We start from the raw sequence: 20,000 nt of genomic DNA on the forward strand, positions 1-20,000 counted from the left end.
CACACCATGGCCTCTGGGGGGGGTTGTTGCAGGGCGAGCCAGCAGGACGGTAAGCGCGCGCGCGTGTGTGTGTGTGTGTGTGTGTGTGTGTGTGTGTGTGTGTGTGTGTGTGTGTGTGTGTGTGTGTGTGTGTGCCTGCGTTTGTGTTGGAGCCAGCAGGAGGTTGAGTAAAGTGACAGAGGAAACAAAGCAAACACATTAATTAGCGTCCCACACGCTGTCCCACTTTCGCTCTCTGTCTGTGTGTCTGTCTCTGTGTGTGTGTGTGTGTCTGTGTGTGTGTGTGTGTGTGTGTGTGTGTGTCTGTGTGTCTGTCTGTCTGTCTGTCTGTCTGTGTGTGTGTGTGTGTGTGTGTGTGTGTGTCTGTCTGTGTCTCTGTCTGTGTGTCTGTCTGTCTGTCTGTGTGTGTGTCTGATGTGTGTCTGTCTGTCTGTCTGTCTGTGTGTCTGATGTGTGTCTGTGTGTGTGTGTGTGTGTGTGTGTGTGTGTGTCTGTCTGTCTGTGTGTGTGTCTGTCTGTGTGTGTGTGTCTGTGTGTCTGTCTGTCTGTCACTCAGCGTCTGTGTGTGTGTGTGTGTGTGTGTGTGTGTGTGTGTGTGTCTGTCTGTCTGTCTGTCACTCAGCGTCTGTCTGTCAGTCTGTGTCTGTCTCTCCGTCTGTCCAGACGCTCATTAATAGCGTTCAGAAGCGAGAGACAGAGCGTGGAGCGAGGGAGGCAGGTTGGAGCAAATGGCAGTGAAGATATACAGTACGCAGAGGAAGAGAGGGGAAGGAATGCATCATTAATTTAGTTTCCAATGTTTCTCCAATGTGGTAGAGAGAGAGAGAGAGAGAGAGAGAGAGAGAGAGAGAGAGAGAGAGAGTGAGAGAGAGAGAGAGAGAGAGAGAGAGAGGATGAGACAGACAGAAAGAGGTGTTGGACAGTTGTAGCAGCCCTCAGCAGTAGATGGATGGATTATTATCTGTCTGCCAGATAATCCTCTGGGAGTGGGCCAGAAAGGTATTTATATGTCAAGATTCTCTCTCCTATCCTTATCCTTCCCTATAGCTCTCTCTCTCTCCCTCTCTCCTTCTCTCTCTCTCCCCATCTCTCTCTATCCCTCTCTCTCTCTCTCTCTCCCTCTCTCTCTCTCTAGTGCCTTTTAAACATGAACTCTGGATCATGTCCGGCTAGAGAGAACAGGATATTTTCAGGTTTTCCCTTTCTAAACATGAGGGGTCTTTGTTAAGAAACAACTGGATATGAGCCGTTTTTTCTTCCAGTGGGCAGCATGGTAGTGCGGTAGCATGTATCAAACACAAGAAATGTGATAGGAAACAGCTTTAGCTATGAGGCAGTCAAAATAGTGGTCGCACCGTCGTCAATCACTGTGGGTGATTTATTTTACAAGTGGCAACAAGTCATATCTGACTAGTTTTAAATGTATTTCTCCCCACAAAAGTTTGATAGCCTTTCAGTCAGTCAGCTCCTATCCTCTACGCAGTGGGGAGGCACAGTCACACAACACTGCCTGCTGATAGAATTGGCTGCATCACGTTAGCGACAAATCTGGAGACTTGAAAAAGCATGCCGTTTTAACGGAGTCTATTCCAACGAGGGGTGGCAATGTGCCAAAAATGAGTGCTTCGCCGTTGTTAGGCTACATAAAGCAGCCCAGTCAAAATAGTGGTCGGACTGTCGTCAATCACTGTGGGTGATTTATTTTACAAGTGGCATTTCAAGTCATATCTGACTAGTTTTCAATGTATTTCTCCCCACAAAAGTTAGGCTTTTTCTGACATGGGAGCAAGCAAGCAGCGCAGCAGCATCCCTCCTGATGCACTGGACCTGGCTGCCTGCAACTGCAGTCAAGCCAGCCCTCACCTCGGAAAGCACGGTCATTCTAGCCCCCACTTAACAAATCAAGCCGTTTTTGCAGCACTTGAGGAAACCGTGAGTTTGCTCGTTGATATAAGCGATTGCCCGAACGATTCATTAATTAATAAACTAGCGAACGTGAAGTGAGTCACGAAGAGCCACACCTGCCCACTACGGATATGCGGATAATGACCTGCCACTGTTAAACATGAGCCACGATTGCGTGGAAGCGGATCTTATACCGGCGGTCGAGGTAGATAAGATACGGAGTCGCGGGAGTGCGCGTAGGCCGGCTAATTGTTGTTTAACATGCAGGCCAACCGGCTAGGTGCAGGTTATAATACGGATTCCACTGCATGTTAAGAAGTGGCTTCTGTCTCTCTCTCTCCCTCCCTCTCTCTCTGTCTCTCTCTCTCCCCTTCTCTCTCTATTCCTCTCTCTCTCTCTGTCTCTCTCCCTCTCTCTCTCTCTCTCTCTCTCTCTCTCCCTCCCTCTCTCTCTCCCTCCCTCTCTCTCTCTCCCTCCCTCTCTCTCTGTCTCTCTCTGTCTCTCTCTCTCCCCTTCTCTCTCTATCCCTCTCTCTGTCTATCCCTCTCTCTCTCTCTCTCCCTCTCTCTCTGTCTCTCTCTCTCTGTCTCTCTCTCTCTCTCTCTGTCTCTCTCTCTCCGTCTCTCTCTCTCTGTCTCTCTGTCTCTCTCTTCCCTTCTCTCTCTATCTCTCTCTCTCTCTCTCTCTGTATGCATTCAGAGGAACTAAATAGGGAAACATGCTGACTCTCAGCTCACCTGGTTTCCTCTGTTGACACAAACTCAAGTGACTCCTCCCCTGTTTTACTGACTCATATGCTTTCTCACTTCTGTGCTCCTTTTCTTCACCTGCAACTCTCATCACACTGCTCCACCTCCCTCTCTCTCTCCCTCTCTCATCCTCTCTCTCTCTCTCATCCTCTATCTCTCTCTCTCCCTCTCTCTCTCTCTCTCTCTCTCTCTCTCTCTCCCTCTCTCTGTTGGATGCTGAATTAAAGGTGATTACAGTTACCACGGCAACCCCTGAGTCCACAGATTGTTCTGGTAGCCAGAACGACAGCCTCTGACATACATGAGCAAATGCGCACACACGCACGCACGCACACACACACACACACAACACACCACACACACACACACACACACACACACACACACACACACACACACACACACACACACACACACACACACACACACACACACACACACACACACACACACACACACACACACACACGTGTCTTCTCTTCAGGCAGGAACATAGACCGTATATTATATGGACGTACCCACCATGATGTCACCCATTGGTTTTTGGACTCCAAGTTAAAGCATAGATATTATATTTGTATAGATGGGTCACCGCAGGCTCTGCCAATTCTAACAAATGGTAGCAGCAAGTAGGGCTGGTACGGATCAGAAAACCCACGGTTCGGATTGCGTGACGGATTTTGAGCCACGGATCATGGATTTTTCGGATCAGCAAAAAAAAAAACACGTAGATTTTCGATTTTGATTCGATTTTTTAATACTATTATACTTCTCTAACCAAAATTTTGTTGCCCTGCACGGCTCAAAAAATATTTTTTTCTCATAAGTGACACAATTTATGCTTTTACTCTGAAGGCAGAACAACCCAACTTCTTGTTTTAGCGTGGCGCTGATATGCATAACTTCCTGGCTGCTGCTTGCTAACCTGCAGTCACTTGACACGGGTACAGACTAGGGATGGGCATCGAATTTCGAATTTTCGAATAATCGTTGTTATTATCAAGGTCGACTTTTATTATTGAAATTCGAAATTCAAAAAAAAAAAAAAAAAAAAAAAATTTGAGTGAAATGTTGCATTCCTGATTCTAAGTATAGTCAAATCGCTTGGTTTGAGCAAGTAAAACAATTTTTATAAGCATTTTAAGCAAGGTTTATGGAAAAATGAATGGCGGATGAAATCCCATGAAGAGGGAGAGGGGGTGACTTTGGCACCCCTTTGGCACTCAGACCTGAGCCTACTAAATATTTAATGAACCACTCATGATTGTCAAAACTGTTTTTTATTTTCGAAAATGTCAATGTCATGTAACATGTTCTTTACTTCAGTGGTGCAATGCTTGTTTGAGCTAAAAATCCACAGCAGAAGCTTTTTATATTAATTAATAAAGCCGTAGACTTAGAATCAGGGGAGACAATGCAACATTTCACTCACAAAAAAAAAAAAAAAAAAAAAAAAAAAATTACATTTTTAATTTTTTTTACATTTTTATTTTTATTTTCGAATTTCGAATTAAATTCGAATTTGGCCAGCGAATTTCGAATAGTGTTTTTGCTAGAAATGCCCATCCCTAGTACAGACCCAGGGTGAGTCTGGAAACATAACGTCGCAGCTACGTTAAGCTACTAGGTGGCCCCACGTGTTGTTTTGTTGTTATGTGTCCTAAAGGCAACATTTCACCGTCCGGTGATAATGTGTTCGTGAAAAGTGTGCGCGTGCATGTGTGTGTGTGTGTGTGTGTGTGTGTGTGTGTTGTGGCTCTCGTTATCTTGTGCAGCCCGCAACACGCTGCTCGCATTCCTGTGCTTTTTCAGAGGTGTTGAAATAAGTGTGTTGTGATGCTGTCTTTAGTAGCCACTAGCCACAGCCTTCAGAGAGACTTTACAGGGGGGAGAAGGGATGAGGAAGCTCACTTGCCATGATGATGCCTGTCTGTGTCTGGCTGCCATTATCCGTGATCTGTGCCAGTCTCCTATATGGGCGAGGTCAACTATTGACTCAGACCTGCCCAAAGTCTCCTAAGTGGGCGTGTCCGTGGAAAACCATGGGCAAAACCCACGTGACAAAATGACAGGAAGTGAGTTGAAGTTGGGCCATCTTGCTTGAATCCCATGGTCTTTGGTTAAAGCCTTGACGTTGGCATTTGACATCTTGGCTATTTGGAGCCAGAAGTAAATTTGGTCGAGAAGAGCCACAGCTCCGCCTGCTATTTGTCTGTGATCTGTGAGCTGGTCCATCACTGGACAGGCAACCTGTCAATCACACCCCATAACATAGTCTGCTTTATAGTCTTACTTTAGTCTAAATGGAACCATAACTAAATGAACATCATGCTGTATTGAAGGCTTGAAACTAGTTATTGAGACCATCAACTAGGAAAATGTTTACTGAGGTCATAAATCAAGAGAGAAGTAGGGTCAATTCGCCCTCTGATCTCCATGCAATGCATTGCGACTTCTTTTGGCAGCCAATGGAGTTGCCCCCTGCAGGCCATTAGATCGAAAGCAGGTCGAAGGCACTTGTTTATGTTTATGTTTATGTTTATTTGCACATTAAAGGAAAACAGAACAAAATAAAAAATGTTTACAACATTGGAGAAAAAAACATGTGCAGGTGAGATAGAAACCCACTACGGGTTTATATAAAGATCTCACCTCAAGAGAAAAACATAATAATACAAGTTACTCAATTAACATTGAACAAACATTAAATGCAATGATAATTCAGATTAGTGAAATAAAAAAAAAAAAAAAAAAAAAAAAAATAGGAATAAAAAGAGAAATAAAAATGAGAATGTGGTTTAGACCTCTCTCAGAAATGCCATAGCTCACTCAGTGCCAAATTTACCAGACATTAGAAAACCTTTTAGTTTCTTTTTGTACACAGACAGGGATAGAGAAACAGTCAATAAATGTAAGTTTGAATTCCATATTTTGGCTCCATGATATTTTAACGAAAATTGACCTCTGGATGTACGATACAATGGTATATTAAGGTTATTGCTTTGTCTAGTAGGATAAGAATGAATTTGTGAATTACAGATGAAAAATGATTTACAATTTTCTGGTAAGTCAGTACTCATATACTTCAATTTGAAAATGAAAATGCAGGTTTGAAAAATGTTGATATCAAAAATTGACATCACACCACATTTACAAAAGAGCGCGGCAGTTTCAGCATACGGCTTTGAAAATGTTGCTAGTCTAACAAAACGTTTTTGTAGCAATAAAAGTTTATGCAAATGAGTGGGGAAGGTACTAGCCCAAACAATATTACAGTATGAAAGGTATGGGAATATTAGACTGTAATATAAAGTTAGAAGACAAGAGAAATTAAGAAGTCCACAAATCCTTCTAATAATTCCAAGGGATTTTGTGATCTTGAATGAATGAATGAATGAATGAATGAATGAATGAAAAATTTATTGGTCACCACCACCACCACCAACCATACACTTAGGTCATAACCAAAGGTTAGGGGCAGAAGCAAACGCTTATGTAAAGCCCCCCCTTTTCTTACAATTAAAATAAGAAAATCATCATGTTCAGACATTTTGGACATTGTCCTTACTTGCCATCATATAAACAACAAAGGATTTCAAGGAAAAAATATCCTAATACAGGAAACAAAAAAACAACAAAAAAAGCAAAACAAATAAATAAGCAATACAACAGTCAAAAACCAGTAAGTAGCAAATAACAAAACAAACACAGACCACACAGACCATATCAGCCAGGTCTTACAGACCTGGCTGATATGGTCTTTCCAGGTGAGTTTCTCATCGATCAGGACTCCTAGAAACCTGGTGGATGAGACTTTACTAATTTCAACACCATCAATAGATATTTTAAATAATTCCGAATTATAATTCATTTTACCAGCAAATATCATAAAATTTGATTTTTTTACATTTAAAGCCAATTTATTCGATTGAAACCATTTGGAATACCTGAGAAGACCAATGTTTACCTCATTCATAAGGACAGTTACATTTTTATTGGACATCAATAAGTTTGTGTCGTCTGCGAATAATATTGGAAACATAGTATCCGATACTGCTGCAAGATCGTTTATGAATATAAGAAAAAGTAAAGGCCCCAAGATTGAGCCTTGAGGCACCCCACACTGAATTTTAGCCTTGTTCGACTCTATACCATTAAAAGTAACATATTGTTCTCTATTATAAATATAATTATTAAGCCACCCGAAGATATTGCCATGAAAACCATATGCATACAGTTTTGAAACCAAGATGTCATGATTAACCGAATCAAAAGCTTTTGAGAGATCCAAAAAAATACCACAAGCAAATTCCTTTTTTTCCAAAGCAGTGTGAATCCTGTCCACTAACTGTAGAAGGGCCATGTAAGCCGAGTGGTTTTTGCGGAATCCGTACTGGTGTTCATACAGGATATTTTGCTTATTCAAATGGTTAATAATACGTTTATAAACTAATTTTTCGAGAATTTTGGAGAAACATGGGAGAACAGAAATGGGTCGATAGTTAGTAAAGGATCCAGGATCACCTGCTTTGAAAAGTGGGATGACTTTTGCAAGTTTGAGGTCAGATGGAACAACACCCGTTTCCATGGACATTGTAAAAATGTGCAATAAAGGTTTGATAATTGAGTTTCTTACTTCCTTCACAAGGGATGAACTAATTCCATCGTGACCTGGAGCAGAATTTTTTAATTCCATTATAATTTCATTTATCTCTTCATTGTCGGGAGGTTCAAAAGAGCAAACGGGAGGAAAGGAACCTTGTATATAATCAGTTGGATTCACGTTGGTATTTCCAGACTTGTTGGATATGGAAACTCCCACATTCACAAAAAACTCATGGAGGTACACTTCCACTTCCACATTGGCTTCATTTTTAATGAGCGAAGCTACCCGCTTGGGCCGGAGACAAAATCAAGCACTCGTCATTCTCCTTGTGCACGCTTCGTCCCCGCAGTGAGCGGGGTCAGAGTACAGGTGAGTGTCTGAGAGGGGTCAGAGTACAGGTGAGTGTCTGAGAGGGGTCAGAGTACAGGTGAGTGTCTGAGAGGAGTCAGAGGACAGGTGAGTGTCTGAGAGGGGTCAGAGTACAGGTGAGTGTCTGAGAGGGGTCAGAGTACAGGTGAGTGTCTGAGAGGGGTCAGAGGACAGGTGAGTGTCTGAGAGGGGTCAGAGGACAGGTGAGTGTCTGAGAGGGGTCAGAGTACAGGTGAGTGTCTGAGAGGGGTCAGAGTACAGGTGAGTGTCTGAGAGGGGTCAGAGGACAGGTGAGTGTCTGAGAGGGGTCAGAGTACAGGTGAGTGTCTGAGAGGGGTCAGAGGACAGGTGAGTGTCTGAGAGGAGTCAGAGTACAGGTGAGTGTCTGAGAGCGCTCAGAGTACAGGTGAGTGTCTGAGAGGGGTCAGAGTACAGGTGAGTGTCTGAGAGGGGTCAGAGGACAGGTGAGTGTCTGAGAGGGGTCAGAGGACAGGTGAGTGTCTGAGAGGGGTCAGAGTACAGGTGAGTGTCTGAGAGGAGTCAGAGTACAGGTGAGTGTCTGAGAGGAGTCAGAGTACAGGTGAGTGTCTGAGAGCGCTCAGAGTACAGGTGAGTGTCTGAGAGGGGTCAGAGTACAGGTGAGTGTCTGAGAGGGGTCAGAGTACAGGTGAGTGTCTGAGAGGGGTCAGAGTACAGGTGAGTGTCTGAGAGCGCTCAGAGTACAGGTGAGTGTCTGAGAGGGGTCAGAGTACAGGTGAGTGTCTGAGAGGAGTCAGAGTACAGGTGAGTGTCTGAGAGGAGTCAGAGTACAGGTGAGTGTCTGAGAGGGGTCAGAGTACAGGTGAGTGTCTGAGAGGGGTCAGAGTACAGGTGAGTGTCTGAGAGGGGTCAGAGTACAGGTGAGTGTCTGAGAGGGGTCAGAGTACAGGTGAGTGTCTGAGAGGGGTCAGAGTACAGGTGAGTGTCTGAGAGGGGTCAGAGGACAGGTGAGTGTCTGAGAGGGGTCAGAGGACAGGTGAGTGTCTGAGAGGGGTCAGAGGACAGGTGAGTGTCTGAGAGGGGTCAGAGGACAGGTGAGTGTCTGAGAGGGGTCAGAGGACAGGTGAGTGTCTGAGAGCGTCCTGTTCCCAGACGATGTGACACTCTGCCATCTGCTGATTGCAGCTGCAACCGAACTTGGTCATTGGACTCTGAGCAAGGAGGCCTATAAGGACATGTGGAGGAGCGGATGGGAAGGACTTGAAGGTTTTGAAGTGTGTGTGTGAGCATGTGCGTGTACATGCATATTGCATACTAATATTCCGCTAATTTTTACAGAAAAAAAGTGAAAATAAACAATCTGTAGTTGGAACAGCTGCCCTGGCGCAGAACATCTGTTCACTTGAGTCTATTGAATTGAATTTGGAGACGGAAAGTGGCTGAAATGAACTGGAGAGGGAAGGTAAACACTCTGCTCATCTGCATCATTGACCGGGCCAAAGCTGGAATATTGTGGGCATGTAAACGCAATCTGTGTTTCGTTCCTCACTGCTGGCAGTCTGGTCTGTCTTCACCTTTCTCTCTCTGCATGTCCCTGTTGCACACGCCCACTCTCTGTCACACACATGGTGCACTACAAGACAGTAGAGGACATCTTTTTTTATTTTTATTATTATTTTACTGCAATTCCATGGCCAATCACTTTATTATGAGTGATTGGCAGCTTTATAGACGATCAATGAAAAATCAGCAACTTGTTTCAGCTTCAATATGACAGACACATCCTCAAAGAAATATAAGAAATATGTCAGTCAAGCAAAGAAATCCCTCAGCCAACACCGTTTATAGCCTGTCACACACACACACACACACACACACACACACACACACACACACACACACACGTACGCACACACACACACACACACACACACACACACGCACGCACGCACGCACACACACCACACACACACACACACACACACACACACACACACAGAAGAAGACGACCTGAAGCGAGAGATTGAGTGATCAGTGTAGCATGAAGGATTACAGGCAGGCAACACATCCCCTGCCACATAAAACCACACACATACACAGGCACACACACACACACACGCACACACAAACGCGCACACACACACACACACACACACACGCACACGCACGCACGCACGCGCGCACACACACACACACACACACACACACACACACACACACACACACACACACACACACACACGCACACTCACACACACATTGAATGATTTATTTATGTCCACAATAATACAAGCATAACCTGACACTGCCAGATGGTTTGTTTCACATACTGTAAGCATCTGGGAAGTCGTTTAAAAGGGCAGGCTCTTGTCAGGTGTCAGGTGATTGGCTCTTGTCAGGTGTCAAATGCCAGGTGTCAGGTGATTGGCTCTCGTCGGGAGAAGAGCGAAAACATGGATCTAGCTGTCAAGGTAGTAAGTTGGAGTGTTCATCTTCCGTATATATGATCTTTGTGTGCAACACGTGACATAGGAGAACGCCAGTTCTCTGACAGCCACATGGTTGCAGCATACCTGTACTGTACACACAGGATGATAACAGTGTCAGATGGAAAGATAACAGACGGTATCACGGGTATAAAAAGCAGTGCCTCCTCCATACTGAGCAGGCGGCTAATGAGAGCAGGTAGTGAACAGTACCTGGCTAACTGCTTGGTCCTTCTCATAGGGAGAGCAGCCATCTGTAAGCCCCTCACAAGCAGCTTGTGCACACGAGGTGCCAAATATGAAAACTAAAAAGTTGACATTCGCCTTAGCCTAGCTGTGAAATGGTCTGCTCAAGCTGTTGATATGTCAGAAACCTAGGTTTGAAAGGCTCTAGTCTAGACTAGTCAAAAGTACAGCCAAACGCTAGAACCATAACACTTCCATTGACAACATGATCAGGACTGTTAGCTGGAATGTTAGAGAAGAACACTTCTGAAGCCTCACTAAACACTAAACTGTTTCTAAAGCATTAGCCTATAGAAGACCTGCAAACTAGATGTGATATCTTTGGAGGTCAAATCCACTATTGTCGTAACTTCTGCCTACATAAGCCCCCTGTATACATGGCAACCATGTGAGACATGGTTTAAGCTATCTGTTCATGACTATGGTGTTTACAGTGAGGAGGCTGACTGTCAGGAAGCCAGATGGAAAGATCAGTTGGAAAAGATCTGCCAGTTCATGTTTTCTAACTTTTCTTTGCTCTGGCAGATGTGTCTGAACCCCGTCCCATTCAGACACATTCCCAACTGACCTGAAAACGCTCCGGCCAATCGCAACCGTTGATACTCAAGGCTCAAAACCATCGGTCTTTCTGCGACGACTGACAGAGGAACGCCAGAGACGGTTTGGAGCGCCGTTCAAACGTGAGCTACATCACACGTTCTGTCGCTCTGATTGGTTGTAGGCCTGTCTGTCCAAATGCATCCAGACTAGAGGCATGTCTGGTCTGCGCCCGTTGATAATAACGCCCCCTGGAAATCAAAATTGCACGGAGACTCATTTGATTTTGTGAATTAGTCGTCAACAATGCGCTCAGCTACACTTTGTGGGAAACATACAGACAGACGTAGACGTACACACACACACACACACACACACACACACACACACACACGGCTAAACATAGTACATACAGTACATGGTAAATATATAAAGATACATTTTCTGAAATGTTGGTCAATTGTTGATTAATTTCTTGTTACAGTACATGCTTTGACAATATTGTTTGTTTATAAACTTCCGGGCCAATAAGGACAGAGGGAGGAGAGAGAGCGAGAGAGAGAGAGAAAGAGAGAGGGAGAGAGGGAGAGAGAGAGAAAGAGAGAGAGGGAGAGAGAGAGAGAGAGAGAGAGAGAGAGGGAGAGAGAGAGAGAGAGTCTAATCAACATTAGCCAGTGCTTTACCATCCTACCAGTCTCTCAATCTGATCATCTAGCAATCAAGTGACCTGCAATCACTTGAGCAGAATGACAGAGCAGAGCAGTAAGTCCAGTCACAGCATCTAGCCCAGCCAGACGCTGTACAGAAGATTAGTCTACACACACAGGAGTTGGCTTTCCATCCAAATGTATCGCAAATTTTCATCAAATTTTCAGAAAGTTGGCAAAAGAAAAGGCGAAATTATCTGCGTTTCCATCCACTACCCTGCTTGTGTTAGGAGTTGGTGAAGAGGAGGCGCTTGCAACCACTTGACGTTGACGCGATTAAAACAGAGCCAGACACCAGTCAAAGGCTCAGATGCTCAGATCTGAATAAATGTGGGGTAAAGAGAAAACAAGCAGGAGGAGAACATGGTGGGCTTGGGGAGCACACTGCTGCCTGCCTCTGCTGATCTGATAATGTTACACCAACACCCAATATGTGCGTGCCCTGCAGGCAGCGCCAAGAACAACATCTACAGTTTCTTCATTATATAGGTTGGCCTCCCAAATGGATTACCAGGTGCACTCTTCATTTCGGCATGTATGTGATCCACGGAGCAGTTACTGTAAGTGAATAAAATGTCAATTCTAGACGTGAGTCGCCTGACAATAATACGGCAGTCTTCTTCCCTTAAAGTGGAGATGAAATATCGCACTAAACACACATCATAGCATTAATTTGCTATTTAGATATATACCACAATCAATAATATGTTATAAAAGTAAGCCGTTTCTATGACAACACCGTTTGTACTGCCCCTTTGCCTTGCATTCTTCAACTAGGGCGCGGCCATGTTTGTCAGTGTTACGTGCTGACGTCACGAACATGGACAGGCTAGTAGCCACACACTAGTTGCGCGCTGTTACAATGGAGTCTGAAAGCTTTGACGAGGTGGAAAGACTCACGGATCAGGTCGGAAACCCGATTGCATATGCTTTTGAGCCAGTAAGAGCAAGAGCAGTGGTAAGACATGCTCCTATCGATTCGGACGACGGCGGAGAAAGTGACATTGCCGAAGATGAAAGCCAGCGGATAGGGAATACTACGTGGTGCCGCTGCTTCGCTTGTATGCAATGCAAACCCATGTGGAAAGCGGGTGCTGCCAAGATGACCATATGGCAAACCTGGAGCATCTCATACAACAAGAGAACTGTATTACCAGCAATCCGACATTTCAGATGTTGTGTCTTGAGAGAGAGACGTCCTGGAGGTCTCAATGTTGTGCTTGCGGGATGTCCGAGCTGAGATATTGGAGCGGCCAATAAACAGCAGGTAAGCTAGCTACATTCAATCCTTCGGTTAATAGTTAGCCCACAAACCACACAAAACACCTCCACAGAAGGGTTTGATGAAAATTGATGGACCACAACTGTGCTTATAAAGTTAGCTTGCTGAAATGCCTGTCTTGTCGCAACCATCACTGTCAAAATGATGATCCCATAACCCAAAACCTGTCTATTTCTATATTAATTTTAGTCATGCACGTTAGAATGAATGAATGGAAATGCATTGGTTCCCGGGGAATCACTTGTCTCCAGCCCATACTAATATTCAGAGGGAGTGCATGGCAATACAAACATCTATATACTAGGCTTTTTCCCATTCAAGTTATGACTTCTAATTATATTAATTTGTTCAGTATACAATCAGATGTATGGGCATACTGTAGCTTTGACAGTGGTCCAGCACATACACTACACATTGTTATAACATTTGACATAATACTGGAGAATGACAGTCATGGTTATAGGATGCAGCCTTGTTACAGTACATCAGTATGCTAAGCCTGTTCTCTTTCTGTGTCAGTCTTTTCAGGCTGACAGCCTACAGACAGTTCACCCTTTGGTCCAGGGGTCATCTGGGAAGGAGGAACAGGTTTCCAATTCCAGCATGTGTCGTCAATGCCATCAGGAACATCTTCCCATCCGCGGAATACTGTGGATTTGAGTACTACAATGACTTGTAAAAATGTTCTCTCAGAATGACGTGAGCTATGAATAAATTGTTTTATATGATCCATATGTATGGCCTCTTTGAATTTCATCTTCCCTTTTCACTACCTTATCATGCATATTGTTCTGTTATTTTCTGTACCACTCATAACACTTGCAATGAATTCAATGAATACACAGATGACAACTGAATACATATAACAGTAAATAATCAAACGTATGTTTATTCATTTTCTCTATAACTAACAATGATACAATTAATGGTAAGTAATAAAGTGCAGTTAATTAGAAATGTATCAACACAAACATCTGTCAGAAAAGATCACTGCATGAGTGAAGATAGCAGCACTCCAAAAATTACATGTTGTACAACGCGTTAGCCCTCATTAAAAAAATGAAAATCTGAAAATTAAGATGCAAGACTTTCAGATTTTCATTTTTTTAATGAGGGCTAACGCGTTGTACAACATGTAATTTTTGGAGTGCTGCTATTTTCACTCATGCAGTGATCTTTTCTGACTAATTCCTGTAGCTGAGCACCCACAGCCAAGGAGAAAATTGACGAAGCGCACCTGCTCTACAGTACATCTCAATGTAAACATCTGTTTTGCAACAACTGTTGCTTTGAACACTGAGGGACATCTCGTTGCCAGGCAACATTTTTTTTTATTTTTTTTTTATAACTGCTGGAGTTTTAACCAATCCAACTGTGAAATTTGAACTCGAAATTCAAACAACAAAGCAATTAATGCATGGGAAAATGCTGGGCGATAAATCAAAAGCAATTTATATTGGCGATAAATTCATCAATACAATAAGAACATTTTTCAATATCTATATGTCCCTTGATAATGGAGCGTGTTATGAGTGACACTCAAACAGCCAATCAAACGGATAAATCAGTGAAGTTCCCACCTGAACATATTTATTACGGAGCTGCAACACTCAATTTCTGTGTTTTTAATTGTTGTGTTTACATCAAAATGATTAAAAGAGGAGAGCCGGCACTTATTGGGCAGAGACAAAATTGAACGTTTCGGCTAGTAGCCTTTTTTGTTGTTGAAAAAGGCTACTAGCCGAAACGTTCAATTTTGTCTCTGCCCAATAAAAGGCTTAGTTGAAACTGCCTACGGTGAGTGCCAGCTATCCTTGCCCAGCCCTAGGGCAATGTAGTCTGGTCAAAGGGCTTAGAGATTATTTGGAAATCTGCTCATGTGCTTAGCTATTGACAGTGCTTTGTCTGGCTTTTGGATTCCTCGATGCTGAGCGATGGTCACTGCCTTCTCTGTTGAGTGCTCCCTTAGTGCTGCCCGGATGGAGATCGCCTCGCAGCGCTTCAGTGCTCCTGCCACTATGTCCCTTCTGAAGCTGTAGTCTTTAGCCATCTTTACTGGTGCCACCACATACTGCTTAGCAGCCTTTGAAAAGTGGTGCTTCATCTGTTTCTCTCCTCCTTTAGTCTTTGCAGTCTCTCTGATCACGTTGTGGTTGTGGTCCAGTGCAGCTACTCGAAGCCGAGCCTCAAAGCTCTCTCTCATGAACTTCTTTCTTTTCGTTGCATACTTTGTGTAGAGGGAGTGGAGGCACTCAAGTTTCCCAGTGTGGATGCCCTCCGTTACTCTCTCCAGCTTCTTCAACAGCTGTTTGTCCAGCACCACGTTCTGGAGATGTGAAAATGCAGCAGAGCTGGGATGGAGCCATGGCCGGAGGCTTTCCTCTTCACGGCTGTAGGGAGGGTGCTCACATTTTGTTATTGTCTCCCCAGAATTCCAGTTGTGCACGTTGGTGATGTGGTGCAGCACAGACATCCACTTCTCTTTCAGTTTGATTACACTTCCATCACATGTGGTTGCACAGTACCACAGGTGGTTAGTGATCATCCTAATCCACTCAAGTAAGTCCTCATTGTGGCACTTCAACAATCTCTTTTTCATATTTTTTACAATATGCCACAGATCATATTCATGTTTGATATTGCCATACTCCTCTCGCATTACTTTCTGGATAGATGGGTGGCAATCAGTTGCTAGCACAGAGATGGAGACTCCATGTTCTTCCAGCTTGGCAAGGCATCTTTCCATACCTTCAACCTCTAACCAGTAACTGTTTTTCACCTCAGTGACGTTCACAGTCTCCTGAGCTACCACCAGACCAGACTTTGTGTCAATCAGTGAGTAGGTGCCATATGATGCATTGTGACCTGGGCTGTCATACCTTGCATCGCCAGACACTACCAGGGATTCTTCACCTGCTGCATTCATTATTGCCTCATTGTGTAAACACCATTTTTCTTTTACTTCAGGAATGACATAGGCCTTTTGGATATTGAACCACTGCCTCTTGGAGAGGCTCTCCAAGCCAATTGTGTCACAGACCTCTAGGAAAGGAGTACACTCATTCCCTGTAACAAATACTGCTGCAGGTATTGACACATTGCACTCCATTACACCTCTCAACAGAGGCTGGGAACGCCATGTATAGCTGTGACCATCGATGCACTCTGTCTTTACTGTTATTCCAAATCCACTTTTTGAAAGTGTTGGACACTCCACAAGACATTTTCCACAACTCTCCCAGTGACACACAGTGAACAGTTTCAACAGCTCTTTTGTATATACAATGCTCTTTCTGTCTTCTGAGAGATTGGGCTCCTCATCTTCTATGTCCTCTACATCACTCAAGCTTTCCATTTCAATGTCTTCTTCACTCAGTTGAAATTCATCATCAGATCCATCTAAGCTCATGTCCTCTGCACTTTCCTCCTGGACTGACCCCTCACTGCTCAGATACACCTCACTCAGCTGTGGTGATGAAGCTCTTGGCTTTGGGATGTCATCCAACAGACTGAGGTCATCTCCTGATGTACAGTAGGAATGGTCATTGATGATTACCAACATATTACCTATGTCATCAGTGACTGTGCCTTTGCTCACAAATGTCTTTTGGTTGGCCTCACAGTTACTGTCCACTAGATCAGTCTGAGTACTGACATGCACCTGGTTGCTGCTGTCTTGACAGGCTTCCACCTCTCCTGTCACCAGGCCCTCCACCTCTCCTCTCACCAGGCCCTCCACCTCTCCTCTCACCAGGCCCTCCACCTCTCCTCTCACCAGGCCCTCCACCTCTCCTGTCACCAGGCCCTCCACCAACTCCCTGCATGCTTCTCTGACCTTTGGGGTGGGGGTGGGGGGTGTAGAATAGCATACTTAGTCAAGCCAAATTCTATCAAAGGACATCACTCTGTACAAAAGAGCTGTTGAAACCGTTCACTGTGCATCACTGGGAGAATTGTGAAAAATGTATTTAGTCACCAACACGCATCCAAACAACCTGTCATTCCTGAAGTGAAAGAAAAATTGTGTTTCCGCAATGAGGCAATAATGAATGCAGCAGGTGAAGAATCTCTGGTAGTGTCTGGTGATTCAAGGTATGACCACCAGTCATAACACATCATACAGCACCTACTCACTGATTGACACCAAGTCAGGGCTGGTGGTAGCTCAGGAGACTGTAAAAAACAAAACAGTTACAGGTTAGAGGTTGAAGATCTGGAGACGCCTTGCCAAGCTGGAAGAACACAACATCTCCAGCTCTGCCACCCATCTGTCCAGAGAGTAGTGCGAGAAGAGGAAAACACCAAGCACGGATATGATCTGTGGCATATTGTCAAAAGTATGAAAAAGAGACTGTTGAAGTGCTACAATGAGGAATTAGAATATATTATAATTGAATTACTAAATGTGACTTTGCTTACCATATTGTGATATACATTGGTATGTATTGAAACTGTCCCCTGTGACTTTTGTGATATTTACCATTTACCATATGATATTGATTTCAACCGCATCACCCAGCCCCAGTATACCCTGTTTGTTCTGTTCCCTCTCCTCTCCCCTCCCCTCCCCTCATCCTCTTCCCCTCCATCTCTAATATAATATTGTTCAATAATGTTTATTGATAGTGCTGAGCTAGATTTAGCTAGACATCTTCTCTGTAAAGCCCTCTGAGACATGTTTGTGAATTAGGGATATACAAATAAACTTAACTTGACTTACTCGAGTGGATTAAAATGATCACTAACCACCTGTGGTACTCTGCTAGCACATGTGATGCAAGTGTGACCAAGCTGAAAGAATAGTGGATGTCTGTGCTGCATCACATCACCAACGTGGACAACTGGGATTCTGGGGAGACAATAAGGACATGTAAAGAAGAGGAAAGCCTCCAGCCGTGGCTCCATCCCAGCTCTGCTGCATTTACACATCTCCAGACTGTGGTGCTGGACAAACAGCTGTTGAAGAAGCTGGAAAGAGTAACAGAGGGCATCCACACTGGTAAACTTGAGAGCCTCAGGAGCTGGTGGCACCGGAGAGGGTGGGCAAAAACTACAGCTTCAGAAAGGACAGGCAATCTCCATCCGGGCAGCACTAAGGGAGCACTCAACAGAGAAAGCAGTGACCATCGCTCAGCATCTAGGAGTACAGAAGCCAGACAAAGCACTGTCAATAGCAAAACACATCAGCAGATTTCCAGCTAAGCCCTTTGAACAGCCTACATTGATTATTATTATTACATTGCCCCATGCATTGTTTTGTGTTCAGATTTTACAGTTTGATGGGCAATAAAATTGACAACCATAAAATGTACTACATCACTATTCATACTTATAGTACTGTCTAGACATATATGGTAAATGGCATATAATACTGTATAGTCCTGTTTATTACAATAGTAATGTAGTTCATTTTATGATAGACTGTACACTGCTTATATCTGACCAATAGTGGATTCAAATTCATTATTAATACCACACTACGTTGTATACTAGTTATTCTATGCTGTATTCATACTACTGTCTTGTTCATATCTGATCTATAATGTGTACATCGTACACGTATCATACCTCAAACTGTTTACTCTGCATTGAGCGTTGTTTATTTATATTTTTGGCTATACATACATTTATATTAACCATATACATATACACTGCACTTCAGTACTTGTAGAGCACTGTGAAATGACAAATGAATGAGTGTTTACAACAATTAGCTGGTGTGGGATTTGCTGTGCTATAACATATTGATTCATTTCACAAGTGCAATTTTTTATTGTGAAGCCAATTAAATTATAAACGGGGGTGTAGTGTAGGGTAAACGTCTTTGAAATGAGGTAGAAATCACTCGCCTGTTTTCAGATCATCTATCTATGATGGGTAAACTAACCTTGGATAGCCAGTTTACCCAGTATGTACCACTACACCCTAGCCCCTCTCAGGACCTGACCTAACGTTAGATTATGTTATCAGTCCTGAGAGGGGTTACTTACACTACACCCCTGATTATAAACATCACAAATTAACTCTCTAGCGTTAATCTACCTCTTGGTCTTTCGCCTTGGCAGCGCGTTTTTGCACTCTGTCAGTCCGGCGGAGGGCTGCCTCTGCCGGGACATGGGTAGGTCTGTCCGTCTGCCCTGCGCTATAGCCGCTGAAATCGAAGACGGACGGCACCGCGTCTGGCTTCAGGCGATTTGTTTTGCGAAAAACAAATCTTCCAGACTCATCAAAGCCTCCCTCCTCCACATAATCAGAGCTGACGAAGTGGTCACTGCACACTCGTTGTACGGGGCCCACAGATGGGTTTTTACGTTTTAGCGCAGCTAGCCATCTATGCAGCACTTGCGGTTTTTTGACTGGAACTACATGAAAATGAATATCTTTACCACTACCCTTTACACGATAAAACTCATTTGAGCACCCTGGGGCCATACAGAACGATCCTCCTCGGCTCCGTCTTTCTCCGGGTACAGTGAGTACAGTGTGTTGATCTGCATCCTCCATTGTTACGGGTGAGTAAACAAGAAGCACACGGGAGGGACAATGTTGCTGACGTCACCATCTAGCTTGCTCAAGCATGGCGGCGCCCAGTGGCGAAAACGGGTGAAACAGGGAAATAGGTTTGAGTGTTCCTGCAAATATAGGTGGTTTTCACAGTTGATTGCAGGGCCCTGTCTTAACCAAGGTACTCACCAAACAAACTACACTCATATTGTTCAGTGCTTCATCTCCACTTTAAAACTGCATGTTTTTTTAATGGAGTTTGGTTAAAGATTCACTTCATCTGTTTCCGCTGCACATTTACCTTTTATCGATACACCAACTTTTCCACCTCCCTCATGGGGTCAAAACTTATTTGCGATATTTCTTTTTCTTTTTCTTCCTTTTATTTATTTTTGTACTCATTTTGCAGCGTTTCCACTCAGGTTTGTTAATGCGCGAATTGAAAATGCTCATTAAAAATGCACAACGGACATTTGGTGTTTCCGAAATATTGTGTCGCTTCCAATACCGAGCCCTTGTAAACATGCCAGAGCCTGTGTTTTCTGTTCTTCCAGATGTGTAATTACTGCTTTCCACCTGTAGACACAGCAGAGATGGCGCTGTTTCCCCGCTGGGACGCATAAGAACAAC

General features: G+C 43.9%; 1 protein-coding gene across 1 annotated transcript in view; it reads right to left on the reverse strand.

The window, feature by feature from the left end:
- The window catches only part of LOC310796498 (A-type potassium channel modulatory protein KCNIP2), a gene marked incomplete at both ends in the record, with an annotated part of 190,741 nt that overhangs the window by 95,079 nt on the left and 75,662 nt on the right, over positions 1-20,000 (reverse strand). The gene's annotated exons all lie outside the window — the stretch shown is intronic.

This window comes from Poromitra crassiceps, assembly GCF_964638095.1.
Source record: "Poromitra crassiceps genome assembly, chromosome: 22".
Taxonomy (NCBI): domain Eukaryota; kingdom Metazoa; phylum Chordata; class Actinopteri; order Beryciformes; family Melamphaidae; genus Poromitra; species Poromitra crassiceps.